General features: G+C 44.3%; 1 protein-coding gene across 1 annotated transcript in view; it reads right to left on the bottom strand.

The window, feature by feature from the left end:
- LOC105096779 (uncharacterized) overlaps positions 1–21,489 on the bottom strand; it is a 28,466-nt gene extending 6,977 nt beyond the window's left edge. Inside the window, exons 1-2 of the mRNA XM_031466476.2 lie at positions 21,361–21,489; positions 14,626–14,679 (exon numbers count right to left, since the gene is read on the bottom strand). The gene's annotated coding sequence lies outside the window, so the exon portion shown is untranslated. The remainder of the gene's footprint in view (positions 1–14,625; positions 14,680–21,360) is intronic.
- Between the last annotated feature and the right edge of the window lie 1,180 nt (positions 21,490–22,669).

The raw sequence follows: 22,669 nt of genomic DNA, 5'->3' as shown, positions 1-22,669 counted from the left end.
ATTTCCTTCACTCCTGATTGGTTATTACTCTCACTTCTGATTGATTCACTTCCCTAACTTCTGATTGGTCCACTTGTAGTACTTCATTTGCATGGAGCTCATTCCTGATTGGTTATTTCTCTCACTCCGGATTGGTCTATTTCCACAAAGCTTGTTCCTGGTTAGCCAACTTCTGTTATACTTTATTTGCATATGATGTTGCAAAGTGTAAAACTGGCAGCCTATAAAGACCTGTGTAAACCTACAGACAGGGTCCAGAGCTTGGAGTGTTAACTCTTCTGGGTCTGCTGGCGTAATAAACCTGAGTTCTCCAACTCTCCGAGTGCTGCTTGGTCTCTTCCCCGGATCCAGGTTGCTGTCACAACTGAGCTGTAACACTGAGCTATAACATTGAGCTCTAACACATTTTTCTGCAACATCGGGTGATATGACTGTTTATCTTACACCCTAGAAAATCAACTCAAAATCTTCTAGGAACAATAAGAGAATTCAGTAAAGGAGCAAGGTACAAAATTAATATATGAAAATCAGTAATTTTCACATATACAAACAATCAGTAATAAGATGTAGTGAAAAAAGATCCCATTTGTAATAGCAACTAAATTATTAAATAACCAGGAGTAAGTTTAATCAGAAATATGCAAATCCAACCTGGAAAAAAATTTAACAGAAAATTAAAAACAATCTAAATATCCATTGAAGGGTTAAATATATGGTGGTACTTTTTTTATAGAGTAGAATACTATGCACCTGTGAAGAAGAACCAGGAAGCTCTTTGACATGATCCCCAAGACATTGTTAAGTGAAAAAAGCAAGGGCCAGACCACTTACTAAAGGACAATACGATTTGTTATTAAAAGGATGTAAGAAAATACATACATTCATTGATCATCACGGATATGGATATTTAGGAAGCTAATAATAGTGATTACCTAATAGAAAGGATAAAGGAATCGAGGCAGATGGGAGACAGGGCTGGGAGAGACACGCTTCACTGAGTATCTTTTTATACACTTTAAAATTCGTGAACAATGTAAATTTAGTATTACCAAGAATGAATTAATGAGTTTTTGAAATTTAGAGGGTGCTGTCACAAGGGAATACATTTCAATTCTGCCTCATTATTTACAGGGAATAAAGGAAATCTGGATTGCAACCAACCATGTGTCTTTGCAAGACAGCTGACAATTCGGGGATCCAGCAGCCACAGAACAAAGTTGTCTTAATTAAACTGGCCCCTGCAGAGACCAAACCCAGAATCTTGGCCTCATTAACAAAGTGCCTCAATACCTTAGTTAACTGGTCCTCAATGACTTCTACTGCTCCTAGTAGGAGGCATTACCTGTTTTCCCACCAGTATAGTATTATATTGTTATTTTACTACATTGTTAGACGATGCAATGGCATTTTGCAACAAATTCTATACATAATCATTTTTTCCCAGTATTCTTATCAGCTCAACCTCATCCAGTGTTATCAGGTTCGTTATAATTTTAAAAACTAAGTCACGTACACAACAAAAATAGAGTATCTGTACAAACATCTGCACATTTGTCAGTCAAAAATCTCAAATTATGAAATGAATCTTTAAATAGTTAACCATACTTCAATTTTTAGCTGTGAATTTCCTTGTGTGAAGATTTTTTATGATGAGTCAACCACCTTTTCAAATCAAAGTTTTATAAGTATTGTTTAAGGATTTACAGCTCAGCTCGAACTCACACAAACTAGTTATTTTTTACACTCATCACCAATATGGCCTTACTGCATTAGGAAGCTAGGACAATTAGCATTTTTAAAACTAACAGCTTAAGCTCTCTAGTTAACTTAGCAATTTAAATGTCATATCACTGCAATTCTCAAGGCTGGCCGTAGACTGTGCCTCATTTTCTGAAAAGATGAGATGAACAGAATAAGTTAAAATGCAGCTTTCACAGGGATGGTGTAATAGGGAAGAACAAACCTGACTCCCTATGAGATCTGTTCCCTTAGCTCTAGCCCCTCTGCTCTGGGTCCTGGGCTGAGTCATGCTGGTTCTGCACCTTTTGTAAAAGAATGTTGCCTAGAGCCTGAAATAGACAGGAGAGCCCATTCTCCAGGCTCTGACCTTTAAGGATGTAACACTCTTCCATTCAGATAGAGATAAAAAGTTGCAGAACAGAGAATAACATTTGTCAGAGGCTTGAGACAAGGCATAGTGACTTATCTACTTGACTCACACTAAAAAAATTCTAAACATACACACAGCCTCACTCAGAGACTGAAAACTACCCCAAACCATGAACATTTAAAAAGTACTTATGACATGAAAGACTGACGTGATCCTAAGCAAGGTGAACACTGGGCCAGTCGGGGGTCTCTCGTGTTTCTGCTCGAGCGTACATGACATGAACACACATGAAACAGTCACACAACAAGGCTGTGGCTCCAACGCGTTTGTGTATAAGTGTGTAAAGCATGGTGATGAAAGCCAAAACACACATCAACACGACTTAAGCTTTGAGTATGATCTGAGGCCTGTTTCTACGAGTTCCTATTAAAAGTGTTCTGCTGTATTTTTCAGAGTAAGTTTTTAGAAAGAAAACAGTGATTTGATTAAGACATAGCCAGAACTATTAGTAAAACTTATTTTAGTAAAACTTATCTATGTAGCAATTTCTCTGGAAAAAGGCTCTCAAAGTGTCTCCATGGAAACCAGCACCTACACCATTCCTTCTTTATTAAGTGGGGGGAAAAAAAGGCAACAAGGGACAATGAAACACATCTCTGATCAGAAGAACAGTTAAGTTTCAAATGGTGGAGTGTTTATTCTCAAGAAAAACTTGATCTGTAACCTTTGGGTAGTAGAACACTACATGTTTTCAACTAAATAGGACTTTTAGTGTATGTGATGGACAAGAAAGATTCAGTCCACTTACCTAGAATCTTACATTTCCAAATCGTGACAGTATTGACTGATAAGAGTCAATCTGATTATTCCTTTCTGTCCACGCCCCACATTTTAAGAAGTAAAACTGAGAGAAGATGCTGTTTTAAAGGAACCCAATGCCAAGAAAGGTATGGAGGAGGGTGGGGAGAGAAAGTTCTTTAGGGGAAAAAAAACTCTATCACATTCAGATTCTAGGCTATGTCACAAATACTGCAGGAAAAAACAGTCCCTTATATGATCAAACTGAAACGAACTTACTGCTAGAGATCCTTTCCAGGTTCCAAATATAGAAACAGATTTTTCTTCCTTTCAAAATAAGGTTCACCTGCTAGGGCCAACCCAGCCCAACCCAGACACAACTCCATGCTCCAGTTCCAAGCATCCCAGGAAGTTTCCAGAACAGGTCCCCTTTATTTCCAGTGCTTCTCAGCCCTGGTTGCACACTGAAATCACCTGGGGAATACTGTGAAAGCCCAACGTAAATCAGAATCTCTGGGAAGGGGACCCAGACATGGATGTAGCCCAGGCTGGATAGGCAGCCCTCTGCAGACTCCCAGGGAAGCAGGTAGACAGACACTTTCCTTTCTTAGGGAGTAAGATGGGACTTCAGGAGCGGTCTTTACTAAGTCAAAGTTAAGCTCTGTCCCAAATATGGAGACTTCGCTTTAGCCAGAGAAGAGACGGCTGGCAGCCCTACAAGATGCTCCTCAGTGGGAAGACGGGTGACGCCCCCCACGGACACTGCTGCCCTCACTCCAGGGTTTCTGATTCAGTGAGTCTGGGCCAGCAGGAGAACCTGCTTTCCTAACAGGTCTCTGATGATGCGGACACAGCGGGGGCCACTCTTTGGGAACCACGGCTCAGCAGTGATCTCAGGAAGGCATGGGCTCCAGCACAACACAGACAACTAAGCCAGCAGTCCGCCCGCGGCGGTGGAGTTTCCTCAAAGAGTTGACACAGGAAACAGGGTCCGACCATGGGGAGAGCACCTCTGGTCAGAATTCCTGAACTGAAGGTAAAAGCAGGACCAAGATGAGTGGTCATGGGATTCTTTCAAACACCTGGTTCTCTTTAAGATGCACTCTGAGCTCTCTCCATATTTGATTGTGTTCAGCCTCTGAAAACTTGGAAATCTGCCAGGTTGACCCGGGGCCCCATTAGGGCTCATTTTTTGTTTAACATGCAGCTCTGCGCATGCCAAATAGGAAATAATGAACAATACTGTTCCAGCTGAGGGTGCAGTGAGCCGAACGTGTCAGCAATTCACAGACAGATCCCAAAATACAGCTGGCTTGACTTCTGACCACTCACACCATAGTATTTATCCCTAATTGGGGCACCCCTGTTTAAAAAACACACATCCTCTCTTGATTTTGGTGCCATGTCTTTCTGAAGTTCCCCGGAGAGCTGTCAGTCACTCATCGTGACACATAAACTCCTCGCTCTCAGTTCTCTCTGTAAATTACCCAGGGCACACTCCCACCCCAAGCCGACTTACTCAGCTCAAGTAGCAAACACCACCGGGGGCAGCCAGCCCTCCTCCAAGTTCTGCGGAATACCTAACCCATTCATAATCCTATTCCCCTGCAAAATAACTGGTCTCAGGGGCTTAGCTTGCTTTCAATAAATGGAGAAGAAACAAACTCTCTCACAGTCTCTCACACCTTAAATAAGGAGTAAAGTTAGACTGAATTTCAGAGCTGAACAAAAAAAGTCCCTCAAATCTGACAGCCAGTGTCACTCTTTAAAAGAAGAGGGAGGCAAGACAGTGGGGGGTGGGGGAGGCAGCGTTAACTCCTGATGTGACCTTTCTGACGTCCGAACAAACTGCTGGTTTAAGCTAACACGCACAAATCTTCAAGGGCTGGTTGCCGTCTCAGAACAACTCTATGATGATTCTAGGGGTCTCGATAAAAATAAAAACCTGAATGATCCTTTACCAGATCCCATGAGGTTTATTCTGAACTACAGTTAAGGCAGACTGTAACTGAAAAACACTGGCACCAAAAGGCAAGGGACCTTAATTCTGGTGTTTGGTCTACTGTTGTCATACACCAAGGTCAAGAAAATATCAAACAACAGTTTTCCAGTCCTGACCATCACCACTGTGAAAAGAGAGCAATCCATCTTATTGTGCAGACAGCTGGCACTTGCTAGGACACGTGAATTCATCTGAAAAAGGCCAGTGTACGTCCCTGGTTCCACGGGGGCAAAATGCCTTACCTTCAGGTCCCCTCAAACTGAGAGCCCCCAGGGGACCCTTCATGCCTGGGAGGCCACGATGTCCCTTATGGCCGGGAAAACCATTCTCTCCACGGGTCCTAGGGGACCGGGGGGTCCAGGTGGCCCAGGGGGGCCAGAGGCTCCCGAGTCGGGACGCTTGAGGCTAGCAGCCATCTCAGCAAAATGCTCTAGAAGATAATAAACAAAAGAGCCCAGAATCATCAGACACATGCAAGTGATTCAAATGAAAAGAGAGATATTTCAAGTGTTTTTTTCTCAGGGTGTCACCAGAGCTTCAAAACCGGCGGTGAGAAATAAGTAAAGCGGGGTCACAAGCTTTCTGCCAGGAAGCTTCACTGGGGATGCTTTTCTATTCAGCCCTCCCTGGATAAACCTGGTCCTGCTGCTCTGAGACACAGGGGAGGGAATAAAAGACCTTAAACTGCAGGGCTCTGGGCTAAGCGGTGCTCCTCAGGGGTGAGGGTGTCACCTGAACCTGCTGCTTATCTGAAAGCCAGGAGGAAAGTGAGTTTCTCAACACGGGTAGGGAGTGGATGTCCAGGAGCTTTCTGAAAGTCAAGGACATCATCCAGAATTAGTACCAAGACACCCTTGGAGACCCAGGCTTACATTTTTAGCTTGAAGATACTTAAGTCACATGAAATATCAAGAGAATTCATGACTTCCTATTAATAATCCTTCTCAGAAGTTTTTTCATGCTTGGAACAGACGCCAGACATTAGAGCTCGCTCCCTAAGAATGGTCAGTCTGTCTGAAAAATTAGTAACTGCGCAGGCTTTTCCAGGAATCATTAAAGAGACTAAGAACCATCCACAGTAACCACGGAGAACAGGAAAACGGTCCCATTAAAATGCTCTCAGGGAAATATTCTAGGGCAATGTTTTTTAGAAGCTTTTAGAGTGTGAAGGAGAATATAAATTGGAAACCCATTTTTTAACCAAGATTTTAAAGTTGTTCAAATACGAGTGTCCTAAGCTGGCCTTCTTTAGGTAAGAGTTAGCATAAAGTCATAATGTTCTCAGTGTGAAATATTTAAAATCGAAATGTCGTGTCAAGATAAAATGTCTACAGTATTGGTTTTCAAATACAGAGGTGATGATTCCATTCTGGAAAACTTGCTGAACCTACTAGATAAACTTACTACCTCGTGAATGTACGAAAGAACACGATAATTAACAGCATCGCCATAGTTACAGATGAATTTGGAAAAAAAGGCTAACGTGCAAAAATATATCACTACTTTAGTAAAATTCTACTTATTGATTTTCTACATACATGGTACCTGAGTAGAAGCAATGTCCTTATGCTTCCTAGAGGCACAGAGTCTGCCAATTACTTCTCACATAATCCACAGAGAGAGTCTAGGTCAGTGCCAGGTACACAGAAGGTGGTAGGATGTTAACAGGAGAAAGGTTCTGAGAATTTGTGTTCCAAAGGGGAAAAAACTGTGTGTGTGTGTGTGTGTGTGTGTGTGTGTATGGGGTGTACTTTCTTGTAAATCAACCCCATTGGCAAAAAAAAAAAAAAAAAATCCAGGCTAACCCCAAAAGGTAATATTTTCCTTTGAGGCTATAAGCTATTGCAAATGGCAACAAACTGGATAAAACAGAATTGAAATTAATGTTATTCAAAATCTCCCACCTTTATGTCTGTGAGTCTTATGGTTACCAAAGGGGAAGGGGTTGGGAGGGATAAATTGGGAGTCTGGGATTAGCAAATACACACTACTATATACAGAACAGATAAACAACGAGGTCCTACTGTATAGCACAGGGAACTACATTCAATATCTTATAATAACCTACAATGAAAAAGAATCTGAAACAGAATATATGTGTAACTGAATCACTATGCTGTACACCAGAAACTAACAAAAACATTGTAAATCAACTACATTTCAATAAAAAAAAAAAACTTCCCACCTTTAAAGCATACAAAAGGTCAAGCCATTCTGACGTATTTACCTTGCATGACTCTCATGCAAACCTGCTTAATGTGCTGATCTGTGGGTGCTCTACCCTGGGACGGAAAAGAAAACAGACAGTTGTACATGGAACCATAAAGGGGACACTGTCAGATGAGCAAGTGTCGGACTTGGCAAGGAGCCAGATCGTCTGGATTTACAAGGGAAATGGCCCAGCTGCTGAGGAGCTGAGGTCTCATCCTGCCCAACTGCCCCTCTGCCCCCACCCGGTACTGTGGGATGGAGTTTCCAAAGGGAACCCCAGGGACTGCCCATCACTCACTGGAGGGCCCTGGATACCAGGCAGGCCGGTGGCACCCTGTTCTCCCTGCACGCCTCGTGGTCCAGGCGGTCCTTGAGGTCCTTCCTCTCCAGGAAGCCCCCCGGCTTCCTTCAGGCCCCCTCAAGCCAGGCTCCCCAGGGTTACCTGCCTGGACACAACAGCACAGTGTAAAACTGGGCCACGCACAGGGAATGTGTCTGCTTAATACCAACACAGGCACTGACATGAAGCTGTGGGTTGACTTACGTCCCATTACCTAAGAGGTATTTGCTCAGACGCTGCGAACCCTCCAGGTAAAGACACACAAGGCCACACGACAATGCTCCCATCTCTTAAAATTCCAGTTCAAGTAAACTTTTTAAAGATCTGTCTTTTTGGTATGGTTATTATTTCAAAATGTTAATTGGAACAATCCATTTTCAAACCACATTCTTCATACTCTGAGCCACTTCTAACAGCAAGGTAGTTTTTAATGAAACATGTTCACTTTTCCTGGCCACCAAAAGGCCACTGAGTTCACAAGGCAAGTTACGTGGTAGATCAGCAATACAGAAAGCATCAAATAAATATATTTCCAAGAACGTAAGTCATTTAGCCTTTGTTACAGTCTCTGGAGCATTTGGAGAAGTCGCATGTGTCTGGGAATTATCAAATACTAGCAGGAACTAAATCAATGTATTTAAAATACCCAAACAAAAAGTGAGAGTCCATAATTTAAGTGCTGAGGAAGTTAAAAATCTAAATATTAAAGATGTTAAAAAAAAATAAACCAATTATTTCTTTAGCACAAAAGCATACACCAATTAGATTTTTCTTCTGAAAGCAGACCACTAAAAGCATTTTTAAAGTCCTCATCTACAATGATTGCTTTAAAGGAGACTAAATTTATTCACTCGTTGTTAAACCACCTCTAGTGGAATTTGTGGCATACTAGTTCCGGTGTACAACTGTTCACAGAATAAGAATGAGAAATAAAAAGGCAGGAGGCATCAAGGGAATGCTAGTGCTCAAGACATGAATGTTCATAAAACAACGCAATCCTGCTTCTTTTTCATATGCAACATTTGTCTAGAAAAAGCCTACTCGTTCCAACATTCAAGTGTTTTAAACTAAAGGAAAAAAGGTGGTGAAGCAATGCTTTCCCTAGACACATCGAAATAAAGCTCAGGGAGTGTGCTTTTTCCCAATCTCTCTTTATGCAAAAAAACAAAACAAACAAACAAAAACCCTGACATTCATCAAGTCAACCTGTCAAAATTGCTTCTTTGAATAAATTATGGCTTAAGAGACTTCCTGAAAGTCAGGGTTAGTGGGGAGAGCTGAGGATGGAATGAAGGCTGGGGAACTGTCAGGTGACGAGGATGCAAAACCACAGCAACTTCTAAAAAAATAAAATAAAACCCAGAGAAGAAACCAAATGAATTCAGAATGCACTAAGAACTGGCAGACACATAAGAAGGAATGTGAATGGTCTTTAGGAGAAGAGAGGGACTTTCAGTTGACAGCCAGTGGCCTCAGGAAACAGAGACTTCAGTCCTACAACCACTAGGATATGAATGAGCTCGGAAGTGGGTTCTTCCCCAGAGCCTCCAGATAAGAGCTTAGCCATCCAATATCCTGTTTTTGGCTTTTCAAGATTCCAAGCAGAGTCCAGTTGAATCAACCCCAACTTTTACCTGCAGAATTGAGATTTAGTAAATGGCTTTGCTCTAGGCTGCTAAAAAGAAAGAAGAAGAGGGAGGAGGAAAGGAAGGAGGAGGGGGAGGAGGAGAAGAGAGAAGAACAGAGGAAGAGGAGAAGAAGGAGAGAAAGGAGGAGGAAAAGGAGGAGGAGGAGAAGAAGGAGGAAAAGGAGAAGAAGGAGGAGAAGGCGACAACGACGATGATGATGGCGAAGGAGAAGGGGGAGAGGAAGAACTAGAACTAGGAGAAAACAAAGGAGACCAAATCAGAGGGTGATACCTGGCTGGCAATGTCTGCAATATTGCTAGAACAAGGGGCAGGCAGTTTCGATGAAGATGTCAAGGGCCAACATGGCCAGGACATCACAGGGGTCCCAGGTCTTTGGGAAAGAATTTCTCAGTTGAGGAGTGGGCTGCTGAAATAGAAACCGGGGAACAGACCTCACCCACTTGCCAGGTTTGTCTGGGCTGAAGTCACTGAGGAAAGGGGAAGCCTTTCTCTTAGCAGCTATTTCCCCTGATTCTGGGGCTGTACTTCAGTTTCACCGGTGTTACTCGGGTAGGGTCAGGAAAGACAGGGTAGGAAGGGTGGTGATAAATCAAGAACTAACTCCTAGTATTATATCCAAAATTAAATGAAATGAACTCATTTGACATCTGCATTGCTCACCCACTTTTTTTCTCTTATAACTTGAATTATCACTGTTGGACATCAGTGATTATTTCTAGACAGTAAAGGAGGATTTCCGTTCCCAAATTCTACCAAGGTTTATTCTTTACACTGTTCTCAGTCCTCAGCCATTGCTGTCAGAGATTCTTAGGCACAGAGGTGTTACTTGAAGCCTGAGACTGTCACAGGGCGCTCAGAAGCAGTATGTAAACAGCTGAAGTGACACAATGTGATCATTTCCGTCTCAGTGCTGTGTGACCAGCCCAGGGCAGGGCACTGGGACCCAGCCTGGGTGGGTCCTTCCAGAGAAAGTAGGGCTGAGGACGGTGTTAAGCACTTAAGTAGGAGGCACTGTTCTAAGGAAAGAGGAAGAGCGCTCCAGGCTCGGAGAACAGCACACGGCATGAAGAAACGTTCAGCTGAACTGCAAGCAGATAAAGTTCCAGAGAGGTCGGAGATGACCCTGGGGAGGCAGGGACCGCTTTGCTGAAGCCTTTGTGTACACTTTGCTAAGGGTGTGATTTTACTCTATGAAGTGTTATTCTTGAAGGGTTTTGAGCAGATGAGGGACAGACTGTGGGCTTTACCCTTTTTTTTTTATCTAGATGACACTGGCTGCCGTGAGGATAATGTGTTGGACAGGGACAGAGAGGCTCTGGTGGGGAGGGGGTGGTGGATTCCAGGAACAGTAGTGACTTGGAAATTAATGGATCCTGGTGGTAGTGACACTTGAGACTGAAGTAAGCTCCATCCTTTCTCCTTTTATTACCCTAAATTTCTTACTGTAATAAATCTGCACAACTTTTAGCAAATCATCAGAGGTCTGCTACTGATTGATTCTCTAATTCTGAACTCATCTCATCTCTAGGGACATCAGCTGAGTTTCTGTAAAGTGATCAATTGAATGAGGTGACCATTTGCTACCTCTAATAATTATCTGTATTTTCTTAAGCACCGTGCCTGTGACTTACTTCTGCAACTAGAATACGCAGGAGATTAAGAAAATTACTGAAATATTTGCAGTGATATCACTGACAAGGAAATTCAGTTATCCTCTCTTCACTGCTAAGCACAGTTCAGTTCTTGTAAAAGTGACTTATTATGGAAGAAATTACGACATATACTCAGTGAGCCACTTAGGAAAAAAAAAACTTCCCTTGGCATGGTTAGGTCAAAATGCAGTTCCATTTACACTGTTATAAGGTTTGTTTTTTTTTTTCCTTTGGACTAATTCATTACTTAAAGAATAAATTTAGACATTAATTTCCTTAAACGTAAGTCCTTTTAGAATTGAATTTTACAGAATGATTTCATAAAGCAGAACACTGTATTTTCTACAGTTTTATTGATATTTTTATTTTTATACCGTAACTGTTTGTTATACTTACAGATCTCTTTGGGCCAGGTAACCCTATATCTCCCTAAATCAATAAAACCCAATTATATTAGAACAGTGTATTCACATCTGATAGTTCAGTAAAAATATTTCAGAGGGATTGTGCTGCTGAAGTCTACAGAACACCACAAACAGAAGAACTCTGGGCCCGTAGAAAAACATTAGATTCAAAATCTGGATTCTGGTCCTAGTTCTGCTACTTAACTTTATGACCGTGTGTGAGCTTTGTAACCTCCCAGCTGTGGGTGACCTTGTCTGTTAAATAACAGGGTTGAAGAGGAGCTCTCCAAGGCTCCATCCAGATCTAAAATGCTAGGTGTCGAGAATTAAATGTGTAAGTCAAAAAATATTAAACTACTATATTGTTATATATAACACAATAGATATTTAAACCAGGTGGCTTCAGTTTTGAAACCCTAACAATATTTTCAGACTTGTCCCCAAGTCTATCCGAATAAATATGCATGCTTTTATGCCTAAAAAACAACCTTGAATATCTCCCACCATTGGTTCTAGGTATGAATTAAGCTTGTTTTAGCATATCAATGCATCTCCACTACAAAAGAGAATAATTTAAAACATCCTCTTAGTGGAGAGGGTATAGCTCAGTGGTAGAGCACATGTTTACCATGAACGAGGCCCTGGGTTCAATCCCCAGTACATCCATTAAAAAAATAAATTAAATAAATAGACAAATAAACCTAATTGCCTCCCCCTCAAAAATATTTTTTAAAATCCTCTTAGCTTATAAAATGAACAGTTTGAATAGAAAATAGAATTAGAATAATCCTTTTGTCATTCACTTAATTGTTAGGAAGCTCAGCCTAATTCAGATGTCACATTTACAGTAACTCTAAATTCTAAAAATCTGAATCAAACAACATTACCAGAGTTTTCTCCTGTACTAAAAGCTCTCTGAAAAGATTTTATGAGAACTCTGTCACCTCCCCACCCCAAAGCACCCAGCGTAAGTTTCCACACTAGGTCATGTTACATTGTGTCAAAACCAGGCAGCTGAGCCCGCAGACCTAGCAGAGCGGGTGGCAGCGGTAACTTGGTCTCATTCTCACTACCTTCCTGGAGATGCAGCTGCAGCCTCCTCTGGGGGTGGAAGTCACTTCTTTGGAGGGTTTTAGACTCAAGAGAATGGCCACCAGGGTCACACTCGTGAGCCACAACTTTCCAACTGTAACAAAACTTTCCTTTTGTGTCCATGATAAGCACTGTTCATGACTTTCTACAGTCATGTAAGAATCACCTTGAATGTCTAGATGGAAAGTGGTCTGAAAATTTGCCCCCTAAGGGGAACACTTTGCCCTCCAAGTGCTTCAGGCTAGGTCTATTGATCTGCGGGTGTTTCCCTCTGCTTTACTTGATCTTGGCTACAATTCTACGGGGTCATCTGCCAGCTATATAAGCAACATCTTAGCCTTTAAAGAAGTCAGCAAGGATAGCAGTGTCAGCGAAAAGAAAACATGTATGCCTCTAATAGAGTTAAAATCAGGAAGTCTCCATCAACAACCAGTAAGTCTCCATCAATAACCAGAAAAAAATGTCTTACAAGTTCACCCTTCTCCTGCTTCACCTTCTTCCCCAGAGACACCCTAAAAAGTAAGACTAAATGTCACATTGTTTAAAATTCTTAGTCCCTTGGCTCAATTTTCACCAGCCAATACTGCTAAGCATTCCTAAGCCCCCAAAGCACCCCCTAGATCATGCAGAAATACACAGTGCTCTCAGCGGCTTTCCAATCTAGCTGTCAGGGGCTGGTCCCAACCAGAAAACAGCCCAGAGAAAACCAGGAGGTGAGGCTGAGTTTCTGCTAAAGTTAAGGATTATTGACTGTACCAGCAATTTTGTAATTAGGGAAGGGTTAGAAAGGGCTCTGACAGCAGAAAGGAAGAAACAGAGGGAGGTCTAACTCTAATTCACCTGCATAGTTTATTTGCTAAGGTCTTGGGTAAAGAAAAAAAAAATGATATGGCTCAGGAGGGCATGATCAGCCCGGCGTAAACCAATTCAGTGAATAAGAGAGCAGGACCACCCTTTTCAAAGGAAGACAATGTGTAGTCTTGAAGGCAAAGCCTTCATTAGCTCCAGCTTGTAAAAATAGTAGATCAAGCTACAGACCAAATTAAACCCTGGGTGTCACTCACAAAGCACATTCAGAGAAACTGCCCACAAATCGGCCAGTGCTGGTGAAACTCATCAACGCACATTAAACCCTGTATTTCACACTATTCGGACGATGGAGCCTACCTGTTCACCCTCTGGACCAGTTTCACCAACCACACCCTGCAATGAATACAATACTCTTTTTAGTATTTTGAGATTTTTAACTATATAATTTCAAGTGAACCAACTCCCCTTTGGGGCTGATGGGTAAGAACAAGTGTGGATAATGTGTCAGAAGAGAAATGCCATCTTCTCACCACCTAGCAAGTGTCACGAATGACCTGGAGAAACAAACAACTGTCCAAAACCTCACTGGCCACTTGAAGTGATCTCTGACCACATTCATGTAAAATGTGGCGAGTAGGAATGTAAATTTACAACTAAATAGGAAGTGTGACTACAGTTAAAATTTTCACTTTACTTGGCTTTTATTTTTTCCCTTCTAAAAAATTATTGCATTAGTAGATGTCTGGCTTCTTAACCTCCACTCTCAGTACTTTAAGATATCTTTCTGGATAGATCTCTATGATAATTTCTAGAAAAATTCTCCACTGGGCCCAAAGCAAGCCTGGTTTCTCAACATAGCAGAAATCAGCCTTCCAAACAAGGAACCTTCTGGACGGCTTGAGAGCTCACCCTGTCACCTTTCATTCCTGGAAGTCCAGGGGGGCCAGGAACGCTGGGGAGGCCAGCGCTACCGAAAGAACCCTGAAGGACAAGCACAGAGTCCCCAGAAGCACAGTTACTGCAACACAGAAAACACACAAGCCAGACACGGCCTCAGGTGTGTTGACTCCTGAGGGCTGGGCTCGGTTTAACCCTGCTCCTCCCACCTGCCACGTTCTCAGGAGAAGAGAGCCCGTCCCCCCTCCCTCCACCCCACCTCTGAGGTCTTCGGTCCCGTGCTTTATGCGCCTCCCCAGCTGTGGGCTCTTTCACAGCCCCGCTCGCTGCGTGAACAAGCCTGCTTGGGGACGAGGCAGCATTCACGCACAGTCCTCTCCAATTCCAAGAGCAACCAGAGGCCACACGGAGCCCTCCACATCTCCCCCAGTTTTAAAATAAATGCTACCAGCCATGTAGATTGAAATACCCTCTGGGGGTCTCCTAGATTTAACTGGAAATCTCACATTTACCTTTTCACACACTCACCCAGGAAGAGAAATCAAGGAAGGGTGACGAAATCACCCTCTGTAACTTGTTTTTCTCTCCTGGATTTTTTTTTTAATTTATTGCATTTTATAGGAAGCAAATAAGCTGCTGGAGACTAGAAATATTACTTACCAGTTTACCTGGTGGTCCTGAGGGTCTGACTGGCCCTACTTCACTTCGACTGCCCTGGAAAAACACAAACACGATGGTCAACCGGACAGTCTACCAAAATGCACATGTGTAATCCCTGCATCAGTAAAATAACATTCGACCTAGGTTTTTGTTTAAGTATAAAAGTCATCAAGGTATTCCCCCATCTTCAACCGAAGGAGAGACCTTTATATAAAATGCCTGCAGCCCCCTCAGTGTTCATCCTTCCATACATATTCGAGGGCTGTACACTGTGGTACAGACCTTTCAACAGAAGTCACATCCCATACCTCTACAGGAAATGGCAATCAGGAATTTCCAGCGTCCAAATCACAACCTAACTTAGATCATGGTTATTTTGTGTACATGTTTTATCCTCTCGTTTAGACTTATGTGTTCCTGAGGTATAGACATATTAAAACTTTGAATTCTACTTTTATGTCTAAAACACAGAGCAAATTTCAGGTCTACAGTAGGCTTTAAAGCAATACCTGACAAATGATCTTGAACCTCAAAAGAGTGAAAAAACAGGCACAGGACAGAGATGTTTCCCTATAAACTACTACTTCAAAAAGACACAGAGAGTAGAAATGTGTCAAGTTTCTGAAATAAAAAATGATTCATTCTATTCATGCTTGTTCTAAACATGCCTTAAAAGGTTAAACATATTTTGGAAAGTACAATTTATAATGAAGATATACCAAAAGCGACACTTTTGTGAGCCAATTTCAGTTTTTTATTGGAAACTCCAAGCCCTTTGAGTAAAGGAAACACATGAACTCTTCCATTTTTTAACCTGAGAACTTCATACACTTTTATGCAGGCTGATAAAAGCTCGTTTCATTTCAAAAGACTATGAAAGTAGTCTTTTGAGTTTGTTTTCCTTTTAAAGGACATAACAATTTCATATTAATGCTTAATATTTGTAAATGCTTCTGATAAGATTATCCTGACCTGACCCATATGCTAGTCATTTATCTATAAATAGAAGGAAATGTCAAGACCCATAAGCCTTCCAAAGTTTCAACTGCTCTAAAGGATTAAGAGGTGTTTGTCAAGTTATAAGTCTCTCACTATGAGCTGTCATTTCATGGCAGCTGATTCTTATGACTTACAGCTGATTTAAACAAGATGCTCTTGAATGCTTTTCAAAATCTTTTATATACACATTCTGCCTAATATGTGAGCCTGGATGATGACATTGGTCCTTAACCCTGTGAGCAGCTTAGGAGCCAGAAGCCATGCCTGACAAGGATGGATGCTGGGAAGATGTCAGTCACATGGAAACCAACCTCGGTGATAGATTCTTCAATCTGTCTCTACCCATAAAGACTGGGTTCCACCGCATTAATTCGACCCAGCAATTCAAAGTTCAAGACAGAGTTTCTCCAGTATATCTGCTCTGCTGGCATTTCCAAATAATTTCTGAACTGCATCATGACTGAAATCCTAAATGTCACTGTGCTAATGTGACTTTAATCCACAGAACAATTAATAGTCCTTGGCAGGAAACGTCATTAATCCAATCAAAAAAAGAAAGAAAGTTCTTTGCACAACCTCAAGTATTCATTTCTAAACAAATGAACTGTTATGCCATCGTATCCAAAATGAAGATGATTAATACAGTTTTTTTTCTCTTCCACAAACCAAAGGGCTAAATTAAAATAAAGGATTCTATAACCTTTCATTCACTTTGGGAGAGATTAATTTTCTTCCTAGTCAAAGGCATAGATTTACTCTGCTGGAATCTCATTTTCTCCATCTTTCATGAGCTCTTACTATTCAGTTCAGAAGTCTTTCCCAATCCCTGGCAGGCCCTTGGTAACACCTACGAATGGCTCAGAACCCAGTTTAGACAGCCTGCCCTGCTGAGCTTCTTCAGCCATGACACTGCGACACACACAGGACCAGGGAAAAGACCGGTGAAGTCATGGGCATTTACTCTGCTGTCACTGCACACATAGACAGCATGTGGGTCTTCATTTTTATTTCACTTCCATCCTATAATCCTTGGCTAGTATTTCTATAGAAATCAACTCGCTGTGAAAAAGGGGAATGCTTATTTTCACAACAATAGTCAAATAGCTACGAAAAGAGTATTAGGACAAGATTTTTCTGATGGCCATCTTATGATTTCTATATGTTCTAAAACCATGCATATTCTTTCTCTAAGTTCTGGAATTCCACCTGGAACTAAGGTGAGCATGAGGAATCAAGACGTAAATAGTAATCTCTGAAAACGTACATCTGATGAAATACGTCCTGCCAGGAGCAATTCACCATAAACTGGTAACCACAAGTGTGCTAAATAAATGATAAATCTCCTATGTTTCAATAGCTGTGGTGAAACCATATTCTCAGATGTGGGCAACAGAGGCTGGTGGGGAAGTGGCGATCCTGCCCAGTGGCTAATATTTACAAATTCCAGGACAAAAGTTTTGACCTTTAACAAAAGAATTGGAAGGAACCAGGAAAAAAGGTAAAATCGTATTAAAAATGTGAAGACCATAAGAAATGCTCTATTTTTCTCTTGGATGCTCTGTGTCACCATGTATATCCCCAACATGTTCAGACACATCTGCCAAAATTCATCCCTATTTCAGAAGCCGATCAAGGCTTTTTTTAAAAAAGATGCAGACCCTCTACCAGTGATTCCCAACTCTGGCTGTGCACTGAAATCCCCTGGGGAGTTTTCAGAAATATATTTCACTGGTGTCTTCCACCCCTCCACTCTCTCTCTCCCTCCACACCCCATCTCTTTGCCCTGATCCTGATTCAGCAGGTCTGGGGTAAGACCCAGGGATTTGTTGGGGCTGATGTTCTGTTGGTGTGTCTTCACCAGCTCCACTTAGACTTTTGTTAAATGCTTGTTGTGAAAGTTTCATAAATACTGACATGTAAAATCTGTGAAAGATATTTTGTGCCGTTAGAATTTGCCAAGCTAACTTCAAATAAAAAACATTCAGTGGAGACTTGACTTATGGAGGCATCAGAGGGTGGAGAGGAGGACATGGACCCAGAGCCCTGTGGCCAGGTCTGAAGTCTGGCTCTGCTATGCAGCAGGGAACTCCAGGCTCACAACTCAATCTCTCTGGGCCTTAGTTTCTTCATCTGTAAAATGGGTTTTTTCGAGGATTAAGTAGTCACATGATGCACTTAGAACAATGTCCAGCTCATAGCAAGCACTGCAGACGTGGTAGTTATTATGTTTACCCAAGGTTTTATTTAAGGTTCTATCCAAGGAATAGAGAAATCAATCAAAATTACGTGATTTAAAAAAATTTTTGTTTTGTTTTCTGGAGGAGGTAATTAGGTTTATTTATTTGTTTGTTTGCTTACTTAAATTTAACAGACGTATTGGGGATCAAACCCATGATCTCATGCATGCTAAGCATGCACTCTACCACTGAGCTATACCCACCCCCTCAAAATTATGTTTTTAATCAAATGTTTAACTGAATGTTCTTTGCCTTCCAAATCTCCCAAAACTCTTTAAAAGCACAAATCATGCTTGCAAAAAACAAGTCTCTAGACCTCAATTCTTGAGCTTCTGTCAAGATCACTGATAACGAGAAGGCACCATCTTTGTAAACAAATACTGAGAGCTACTTTGTAAAACTGATTTCAGTAAATACAAATACTTCATTGTGGATGTCTCCCTTTTAAAATGGAACTACTATATATATATATATATATATATACATACACACACACACATACATATATATACACATACATAAATGAATAGCTTTGCTGTACACCTGAAACTAACATGGTAAATCAACTACACTTCAATAAAAAATAAAATTAAAAAAATTAACGGAACTTCTAAAATATCACAGAAAGCATAAACTTCATTATACTTGTGTTGTCATAATTATTTCACCAAGAGAAGTGAATTTGATTTCACTGGGCTCTAGACTGTGACGTCTGATTGTCATTGCATTTGCCTGATTACCAAACATACTAACCAGCTGAAGAATGAACGTTATCCTTACTTAGCACCTCGCCAACTTTAGAAGTGGTTAATTATAAATCACTGTACTTAGTCTGTATTATACACTGAATGCCTCTTTCTGGCAAAAAGGATGTTCAACCCAGAAGGTCAGTTATGATTTCTATAGACTGTTGCTTCTACAAAGCCATTTTCATATTAACACTGGAAGATCATATTAGTCCTACTACAAGGATACTTTTTAAGTTTGCCACGAAGATATTTTAAAAAGCGATCCAATGTTACAGCACTGTGTCATTTGTATTTCCCTCTGGTGTAGGGTTAAATACTCCCTCTCACACTGAGGCAGACCACAGTCTGTTCGCACCATAACCATCACAGCTGCATCACAGGCCGCTGACCGGGGAGCACTCCAGGGCCTGGCGGGGCAGGGAGCCAGCTCAGGCCAGCAGCGGCACGCCAGGTGGGGCCTCTGAGTTGAAGCTGCTGGTGACGGGTTCGGGATGGGGGGCTTCAAGAGAAACGAGAACTCCCGGATGTCCCAGACCCCGGGGGGGTATAACCTTCAGAAAACCGCGGGTCGATCAGCATGGCACTCATCTCAGTCAAATCACAAGGGCAGAGCAAGCAGAACCCATACAGCAAAAGCCCTGGCAAGTTCTGAGAAGCCCGGAAGAGGAAAACGGGCCAGGAGCCGTTCCACGGTAGGACCAAATCAGAGGCTCCAGCCACCTGCCAGCTCTAAACCAGGAGCCACCCAGACCCAGGTGTAAACCCCATGGAGCGTGATGAGGAAAACCAGAAGCACAGTCCAAATGGTAAAGATACGTGTTCACAGGTAATCACTAGAGATGCCCAAAACGCCAGTATGTTTTGCTGTGTCATTGGCAAAATTTGATGGATTAATGGTTGGGGGGGGTGTCACACTTAATTTCAAAGACGTGCTTCAGTTACCCTTGGCCATTTAGTAGGACACCTTAGAAGCAGGTTTCATTCCTTCTACTCAGCTTCTCAAATTGAGATTGCAGGAAAAACAGATCAAACTCGTGATGAAGAGTTGAAAATGTGTGAGCTTACTACTAAAAGGAGTTTAATGATGTAAAACGAAAGAACAAATGTATCTTTCAGAACGGAGTAGATTTGGCATTAAAACTTCACTCTGGAACTATATATATAAAACCTCTCATGACACTTCTCTGAAAATTTTATAGTAGGTGGGTGAGAAGTCAATTATCATGAACAGAGGCAGCATAGCAGGATTCACTGGACCTCCCATTCAGTTTATTTCGAGGAGTATTTCTTGAGCATGACCTTACGGCAGGACCGAGAACAGAGATGCAGGGAACACAAACGTGGATCAGACTGTCCCTGTCTCCCTTCAGTTTCCACACCACAAGGCAAAAAGGGAGATTCCGAATAAGGAGAGATCCCTTCTTATCTGGGAGACAGGGTGTGATCAGGGATGGTTACACTGCAGAATTAACATTTCAACTACATCTAGGAGGGCATAGGAGACTTTGAGTCAGAGAAACAGACAGAGGCCATCTAAGAGCAGGGTGTGGCAAAAGCAAACAGGCGGCTGAGAAGCACAGAAAGTACTGAGCACAACCTCCAAGGCAGGCAGAAATGGGAAGTAAAACTGGGGGATAAACAGACAGCTCTGTCTTCTTCACTGTCAGTGGAAATCCGCTGAAGATGTTTAAACGAGGAAGCAAAGGGACAACGGAAGCTGTACTTGGCAAAACCCAGTGTGGAGGTATGAGCAGACTGGGAGCACGACCATTCCCCAGACGTTTGTGTCTGTCACCAGGACTGTGGGAACATGGCTGCAGTTCTAGGGGGAGGTCACAGATGGCAGGCATCCTGCTATTTGCAAGAATCCTGGAGAAAAAAGAACTATCCCAGTCCAAAGATCAAAAGTGCCCTGCTGGGAGACACAGGTACAAGGAGGATAGACGGGAGCTAGAAGGCAATGATCAAGCAGCAGTGAACTATCGTGAGAGCCAGGGAAGTGAACGTGGGCTGGGAAAGAAAGAATCAAATCCGAGGCTGTAAAAGAGAGGAGGTAAATGACTAACAGACCCAGGAAAAGATGCTCAACATCGCTAATTAATAGAGAAATGCAGATCAAAACTACTATGAGGTATCACCTCACACCAGTCAGAAAGGTCATCATTCAAGTCCACAAAGGATAAATGCTGGAGAGGCTGTGGAGAAAAGGGAACCCTCCCACACTGTTGGTGGGAATGTAGTTTTGTGCAGCCACTGTAGAGAACAGGAGGGAGATTCCTCAGAAGACGAAAAACACACTTGTCAAAAGCTTTGGATCTCGGGGGCAGGCTAACAAGCTCCCAAAGGCCGGGCCTCGCTCCTTCTTCTGCCGCAGCTCGCTGGTGCCCCACAGGGTCCGGGGCGGCCTCCGCTCCCAAGGCGGGCCCACCTGCGCGGGAAGGCCGTGGCCTGAGGGCCAGTCTGAGGTGCTCCGGGGCCGTCCAGCGCCCTCCCACCTCCCGGGGCTGCTCCCACTCTCCCAAACCCGCATATGAGAGGCTGCCAAGAAAGACGCGGGGTTCAGTGAATACTAATGTTGAGGGGGGGGGACCCCAACCAGGGCGGCGGGCCTGGGACCCGCCTCAGGGTCCTAACGGGCCGCGAGGCCTGGGCCTCACCTCCGCAGCCCTCCCTGTGCGCCTCCCCAGCTGCACAGCCCAGGCCTCACCCGCCGACTCCCGACCTGCGCGCCCGCACCAGCGCCCCCTTACCTGCCCGGCGACGGCAGCACAGGCGACAGCAGGCGGCGGGCGGCCCAGAACCCGAGCCGCCTTCCTCCTCAGGAAGCTGGTCCGGGGGCACCCGGCTCCCGCCCAGCTTCCACACGCTCTGGGCGCGCTCCCGCGTCCGCGCGCGCCGGCGTGCGTGTCGGTGCGCGCCCCTCCCCCTCCTACCCTCAGCACGGACGCTAGGCTGCGGCTCCTGCGGCAGGGTCCCTGCGAGTGGGGCGGCGGGGCGGCGGGGCGGCGGGGCGGCGGGGCGGCGGGGCGGGCCCACTCCGCGGCCAGGGCTGGCCAGGTCCCCAACCCCAACGCCCCCACCCCGCACCCCACAGGGTCCCAGCACCCAACTAGAACCACCACCGCCCCGGGCCAGGCCACATTCCCCAGCCCCACTCCCCCTGCTCGCCCACCCTAACGCAGTCACTGCCTCCCCACCCCCTGCCAGGCCCGGTCCCGGACTGATCGGACCCTCAAGACAAGGCTCCTTCTCCTCACCCCTAAGTCCTCGCCCCCGTCTGCGCCCTGCTACGTCCTAAGCTACAGCCCCCACAAACCAAGCGGACCTCTCCTGCGTCACCCCAGGTCCCCCCACCATCCAGAAGTAGTCCCCTCACCCTTCACCCAGGAATTAGCCCCCAACCCTCAGCCCAGTCACTTCCATTCCCAGCGACCCCTCACCGCGGCATCCCCCACACCCGGAGTGCACCCATACCCCAGCGGACCCCCTCACCCCTCACCTCGCGGGAGCGGGGCGGTCCGGGTTCCGATCACCTCGGCGACAGCCGCCAGACAGGGATACTGGGCAGAGTGGGGGCACACAGCCCTGTGTCCCAGGTTCCCGGCCCGGGCGGGCGGGGGCTGCAGGCCGTTCCAATTCCTGCCTGGGTGTCCGGCCCCACCCCCACGCCCCCACCCCTCTCCCCGTGCCCAGTGCCTCTTCTGAGCCCATGGGTCAGGGTGGTCCCGGGCTGCAAACCTCTCGCCAGTGGGCCTTGGGTGCTTGATGGTGCTGCCGGGAGGGAGGGGGCAGCCCCGCCCCGGGATGGACAGCAGGCGGCGGGCTGCCCTGGGAGAGCCAGTTGACTTGCTCCCATCTCCCCCGCTGCCTGGCTTGGGGGCAGCCTCTGCTGCCCCAGCTTCCTGGAAAGAATTTCTCTCTGTCAGCCTGCTCCTGGGAGGCAGTCGGGGTGTGCTCAGGCGACGGCAGGATTGGGGCTGCCCCATGCTAGAGCGGGGATTTGCTCCCATTTCCCACTGTCGGTGTCGCCGCCCCCGCCCATGCATAATAGTCAAAACA

The sequence above is a fragment of the Camelus dromedarius genome, chromosome 15, assembly GCF_036321535.1.
Source record: "Camelus dromedarius isolate mCamDro1 chromosome 15, mCamDro1.pat, whole genome shotgun sequence".
Lineage (NCBI taxonomy): Eukaryota > Metazoa > Chordata > Mammalia > Artiodactyla > Camelidae > Camelus > Camelus dromedarius.
This window is presented reverse-complemented; position numbering and strand designations above follow the sequence as displayed.